This window comes from Hermetia illucens, chromosome 6 (genome assembly GCF_905115235.1).
Source record: "Hermetia illucens chromosome 6, iHerIll2.2.curated.20191125, whole genome shotgun sequence".
NCBI classification, from domain to species: domain Eukaryota; kingdom Metazoa; phylum Arthropoda; class Insecta; order Diptera; family Stratiomyidae; genus Hermetia; species Hermetia illucens.
Window position 1 is genome coordinate 92,153,303 of NC_051854.1, and position 6,932 is coordinate 92,160,234.

The 6,932-nt window shown below is 41.2% G+C and overlaps 1 protein-coding gene across 1 annotated transcript in view; it reads left to right on the forward strand.

The window, feature by feature from the left end:
• Window positions 1-1,561: 1,561 nt before the first annotated feature.
• The window catches only part of LOC119659983, a 28,985-nt gene continuing 23,614 nt past the window's right edge, over window positions 1,562-6,932 (forward strand). Inside the window, exon 1 of the mRNA XM_038068353.1 lies at window positions 1,562-1,687. The gene's annotated coding sequence lies outside the window, so the exon portion shown is untranslated. The remainder of the gene's footprint in view (window positions 1,688-6,932) is intronic.

Below are 6,932 nucleotides of genomic sequence, written 5' to 3' on the forward strand. Positions count from 1 at the left end.
TGCAGTGATATAGGCTATAACATAGAGCATGATCTTACCAAGTTTGGTGTAAATTTCACTATTACTAACAAAGTTATAATACCTCAAATTTGTTGCTTCTTTGAAAATTTAAGACTATGAATGTCAATATCACCCGAAAGTGGATACTCTCACATAATATATGGATATATCACGTGCTACGTACTGAGAAATACACAAAACCTTTCGTACCTGAAGCGTCCAGCTTCCGGTTTCCCGACTTGTTTTCTTTTCTTTTCTATTTTCCAATTTAGTTCGCGTTCTGTTTATCATTCGATAGGCCGGCGCGAAATCCTAATTAACGTCTATTTTAGAATCCGGTGAGGACCCACGCATCGGAATAGACACGTTGTTTTGAGTAATGAAGGGTGAGGGATCAAAGCGCTCAAAGGATCCCCCCCCCCCCCACATTCCCGAGCCTGGCTACCACAGAGGCGTGCAAGAACGTGTCGACCGAGCACTTTGATGGAGCTTCAATCTTTGTGGGCGGACCTTCATGGTCAGTTTAGCCAATTTGTTTAGATTTTTAGGATAGCTCTGCCCTCTAGGTCGTTATCGGCCACTCAGGATGATCGACCTGATCTCATATAACCACTCATATCATTACATATGTTAAATAAAGCGTTAAAATTCTATACGACATTACTTTTCCCCCAACCTAATATATTGATGCGAAAACATGACGAGAGTATGTATGATATCGAGCGACGTGGATGATATATTAAAGAAACGGAATTTAACTTTTGTTATTATGCATTCTCGTCCATCTGTTTGATCTTTGTATCTAAATTCCATACGGTGGAACTATTTAGAGTACTTAGTCGTGGCAAACATGAAATTTTCGATGACTTACCAAAGGACCAGAAAGTGACGGTGAGGGCGTTTACCCGTGATTGGTACGCTATGACATTTAGGGTATCGCTGGAACTATTCATTATACTGGTATGTTACAAAGGAAAGCAACATTGCCATACGTTGTCCGTCGTATCTTTCTATCGCCAGTAGCAAAAGTAAAAGGTTAAATTTGAGAGGATGCGATTATTTTTCCTGGTTCACTAACAGAAATTCAATCTATTGAATTAATCATTAAAATCTTTTCTTTTCCGTTGCAATCTGTTACTACTATCGTAAAATGTCTAGTCACTTGTGATTAGCTTTCTGAATGAACGATTCTGAGCAGATCACGTCCTTTTGTTCTTTCCTGCTTTTTTCGTAGTTATTCAAGCGTATGCCATCAAATAAATAAGTTATAGCTCTTATCAGTAACAAATAATCGAATCAGTATCATGCGTAAACACACATACTTTCCATTCCGCATAGTTTTTCTCGCACTTCTTCTCTTGAACGTTGCGCTGATAGTAACCGATATTTGTGATAACAATCGCTATGACTGGGGCAATCTATCCCCCTTGGCCAACTATATTTGTACCACCTTTAAACGTTCGTCAGCTAATATATTTGAAATTCTTGATATTCGCACACTCATGCACTTTCGCACTTACAGAATATCTTTTCAATTCAGATATTCGCAGGAAAAAGCTTTAGCGCATACTTGATTGTAGGCATAAAGTTATGATATTAGTTTTAAGGTGAATATCGCCAGGTTCGGATTAAAAAACGAAATCGCAAGACGGTGAACTAGAAGTCTAAGGAGTGAATTTAAATTAAGGTGATTTTAGAGGAGTTGAAAATATTTATTGGATATTTTTCTAATTTGGAAAAAGAGACATTTTCTTGAGGAAAGTGATATGCGTCAGTGGCAGTATCTTTCGAATGCAAATTACTATTCCATTGGTATCGATCGTCGATCAGTTGTTACCACGTTGATTATCATAGAATGGAATTCACGAAGTGATATAGATTTTAATAGAAATTTAGTGCGTCATCGCAAATTTCTACGAATTATCCAAAAGGATTGAATTTTATAGAAAAATGGTTTTATGCCCGTCAATTTCCATCAGTTGGTCGTAAATGATGTATTGATTGGTTTATATCTGAAGATAAGTTTGGAATTTATATATTATATATCAGAGGGGATTCGAGTATATGAACAGCAGGATAAGTGAAAATATGTGCTACAAGGATCCAATTATAAAAAGTTAGGGTTTCAAAGCAGACACTGGAGCAGAAGTGAAGAAATTTTCATTTAAGATTCCATAATTTTCAATTTTTCAGTAAAAGTACTTTGGAAACAAGTTTTCCCTCCCTTTTTCATTGTCAATCACTTCCCGAAATACGGTAGCTGAGGAACAGGCGACACATTAGTCTTGAAAGGAAATTTCTGTTTTCTTTTATCTCAGCCCAAGATGAAAATTTAACAAACTATTTTATATGCCAAATATGATTCTGATTTGATTAAAATGATGAAATTAATTCACCGTCTTGAAAAAAAGTTACGCGAAAGGTGCATTTATCCTGGGTCAAATTTCCAAGGAAAAGTCCAACTTTGAATTTTCATTAGTGAACTGATTACATAGATCTATTCCGATTTGAGTTTGTTTTTCAAAAGTTTAAGAAATCACTCATCAGCAGCGACATATCCATGAACTCATTCCAATCTAATTACTAACGTATTACTGGCACACTTTAATCCATTTTGTAATAACTCTCAAGCTGCTGATTTCCGAGACTTAAAAATAGGTTGATAGCACTTACTATCATTTCTTGACGTTATCATGGGACCATCTATAAACAGAGAATTATACTTTTCAAAATTTGTTTTATCAACAACAAAACTTTAAATTGGAGGAAATAATCTATGACGAGAGGGACAAATAAATGCACGATAGTTGGATGAATCATTTTACCTTCAGGTTTTTCATTTGGTGAATTATTTCGTTTGAAGGGGGGTCAGTTTTTCATGAGATGGTGTGTCATTTTGGTAGGGCAAACTTCAAATAAAGTGTATCGGAATGTGGAGAATCATCATCATCAACGGCGCAACAACCGGTATACGGTCTAGGCATGCCTTAATAAGGAAGTCCAGACACCCCACTTTTGTGCCGAGGTCCACCAATTCGATATCCCTCAAAGCTGCCTGGCGTGCTGACCTACGCCATCACTCCACCTCAGGCACGGTCTGCTTCGTCTTCTTTTTCTACCATAATATTGCCCTTATAGACTTTCCGGGCTCAATCATCCTCATCCCTACGGATTAAGTGACCCATCTACCGCAACCTATTGAGCCGGACTTTATCCACAACCAGACGGTCGTGGTATCGCTCATAGATTTCGTCGTTATGTAGGCTTCGGAATCGTCCATCATCATGGGACCAAAAATTATTCGAAGGATCGCATTTTTTCTTGCTAAGAACCCAGATTTCCATAAGGACTGGCAAGATCATAGTCTTGTACAGTAAGAGCCTTGACTCTATGGTGAGACGTTTCGAGCGAAACAGTTTTTGTAAGCTGAAATAGGCTCTGTTGGCCGCAAAAGCCGTGCGCGAATTTCATCGTCATAGCTGTTATCGGTTGTGATTTTCGACCCTAGGTAGGAGAAATTTTCAACGGCCTCAAAATTGTAGTCTCCCATGTTTTGGCGCTGATGTTGTCATGTACTTCGTCTTGCCGTGCTCGAGCTCTCGCGCCGCCTGTTCGATCTGGATGAAGGTAGACTGTACATCTCGGGTCATTCTTCCCATGATGCCAATATCGTCAGCGTACGCCAGTAGTTGGGTGAACTTGCAGAGTATGGTGCCTCTCACATTTATATCTGCATCGCACAATCACTTTCTCCAGGGCCAGGTTAAAGAGGACGCATGATAGGGCATCCCCTTGTCTTAGACCGTTGTTGATGTTGAATGGTCGTAAGAGTGATCCTGCTGCTTTTATCTGGCCTTCCCCATTGGTCAGGGTCAGCCTAGTCAGTCTTATTAATTTCGTCGGAATTTCGAATTCTCTCATGACAGTGTACAGTTTTATCCTCGCTATGCTGTCATAGGCGGCTTTAAGGTTGATGAAAAAATGGTGCAACTGATGTCCATATCCCAACAGTTTTTCTATCACTTTCAGCAGAGAGAAAATCTGATCTGTTGCTCATTTGCCTGGAGTGAAGTCTCCTTGGTATGGGCCAATGATGTTCTGGGCGTATGGGGCTATCCGACCCAGCAAGATAGTGGAGAATATCTTATAGATGGTACTCAGCAACGTGCTGTAATTGCTGCATTGCGTGATATCCGACTTATAAGTATGTACGAGGCAGATAACGCTGGCAGTCGTCAGGCATTGATTCGCTGTCCCACAACTTGAGTATTAGTTGATGAAGTTGGTCGCCTGCATATTTGACCAATTCTGGCCTAATTCTATCGGCTCCTAGCGACTGATGATTTTTAAGCCAGTGGTTTTCACGGACTGTTTCTTCAATGCTTGGTGGTGGCAGCATTTGTCCGTCGTCTTTTCGCGAGTGTCGTTAAGGTTTTGGATCGCCACCTTAATATAACCATGAATATTTTTGCATGCCCCTTGCTGTGCTTAGTACAGTTTTTGTCACTATCAACGTCCGGTCGCCCAATCGTCCGCGCAGACTTGGGTACTGTCTCAGCATTTTACACTACGCCCAAGTTCGTCACTTTCTCTTTGTCACTTGTTTGGAAAGTGCCTGATGGGAGATCTGGCAACCTCACAGGTCGCGCCATCACAATGCGGTCAAAGATGAGATGGTCCCTTGTTTCAAACGCCAAACGACACATTCTGCACTGATCGTTCTCCATCTACTCTTTCATTATGAGCTTTTCATAAGCCGGGGTGACGACCACGTCGCCATGAATAGCGCACATGAATCGTCAAATAGAGTTCAACAATCGATTGGCAAAGACAATTCATATGTTCACCATGGATTGCCCTCGACTTCCATTCATCAACCTGCTCTTGGTTAGATTTCAGCCCCCTCAGAGGATTGAAATATCGATCTTTCTAGTTGAGTGGTGGCCATCCCGCAATCCACCTCTAAAGTAGCCGCATGCACCGGTTCCTTGCTCTAAAAGTAAGCGTTTCGTGATCGAACTTGCCAACGATGTTGTGCCATAACGTCCTTCCAATATCACACGCCAGATTCAGCCATTTCACGGCAGAATTCGAGTGATGCATTGATGATGGCCATAACGCAACAGTTTTTCCATTGCTTGCCCCAGAGGAAAGGCATGAAGTCAAGCCGCTTTGGTATAGGTTCACTCTGTGTCTTTCTGTCCGTCTGTCTGTCTGTTTGTCTGTCACATACACTTTTCTTAGAAACGATTGAACCGATCGACATCAAATTTGGTGGGAAGGTGGGAACTGTGAACGCCCATGCATGCAGTAAGTTACATCGTTCTATGTGGAACTTAAGGAGGGGAGTTTCCATATATGCAACATGCAATTTTTTTCATCGAATGTAGGAATGTGGGGTATCAAATGAAAGGTCTCGATTGGTACTTTCCAAGTTAAGTCTTAGTCTTAGGTCATTCTCAGAAACTACTCACCAGAAAAATTAGAAAAAAATCCTGATAATTCCTCTATATGACATCTAGGCTCCGAAATACCCTCCATGCCGACATATGCTACAATATAGCCAATAATAGTGTATTAACATATTTTTAAAATTGATACACTAGACCCGTAAAATTTTGCATTAATATCGGTTTGGGGCAACCTACTGGAAAGTTTGGTGGAAATCCTACTATTATTAACGAAGTTACAGTAGATCAAAGTTATCTCTTAGCTTATAATTTTTACTCGCTAGAAGATATATAGACGGAGACTACCAGAATCGGTCTACCATCGACAGTTTTAATTATTGCTCAGCATCCGTCTACCATTGACAGTTTTAATTGTTGCCTCCGCAGCCGAAGATGTTTGCAGGTTCTCCACGGCGACTTTCTCAAAAAAATAGTCGGACTAGAAGAGCAGTGCCTGAATTGTTATCGTTCCGAAAAATGTTATATCCGGCGAAATTTCAGTTATGCCTGCTTTTAAGGTGTGTCTCCAAAATGCAGTAGAAGTCTGTCTTCAGAGTGTCGATTAACAGTTGGGTGTGAAATCAGGGACGCGCTACTCGTTGCTGGGCTCAGAAGCGCGAAAGCTTCAACCAATTCTCGGCAACCTTTGTTTGATTGCTTGGCGTTTGCTTGATTCGCTGCTTTGGGAAGAGATTTCTTAACAGCTTGCGCGTATGACATGCCTGGGTCAAACTCTGTGAAAGTTGAATCGCTGTTTGCTTGACTGAAGATTTTTCAGTTACCTTCCTGGTTTTGGCAGCTTCCCGTCAGGCTACCATCTCCTTATAAGGGTGACATACACGATAGCTTGCAGGGTGCCCAGTTTGGCCCTAGTTGCAACAGTCCGGAACTTCCATCGTGGGTCATAAGCATTCCCCACGCGGAATGCTCTTGGCACATTTAACACGTCTGTGCACTATCGAACAATTTTGGGCGATATGCCTGAAGTTCTGGCAGTTGTAATCCTGCACTTCCTCCACTGGTTTCACCTTTTCGAAGGTAATCTTTTGATGAAGGATGTATTTTACTTAGTTCTTGGGAGGGCTCACAGTTGGTTATAAAAAGACCGGACTGAGGTTTTATAGGGTTCGAGGAATTGTCCCTGTGGAGAGCCTTATCCTGTTTAATAATAGTAATCGTTCGCCCAACAATCCATATTGGAGCAGGGCCTTGAAGTATGTTAGAGCACTTCATTCAAGATCGTAGCGGTACACTACAATACACTGTAGGAGGCAATGTGATTAGAATTGCGCTTGCCTGAGATTATTACCTTGACTTGACTCAGGTACTCATTTACCGCTGCGTCGACTGGTATCCGACGTTAAATTACTATACAAATCTCACTGCCACCAGTGAGTTCTAAGGGATGGAGGGCTTTTTGTGGCGGCTCTAAGCCCTTGCTCTTTAATGAGCGAAAAAATTTCGGCATGGTCCCTTGTAGAC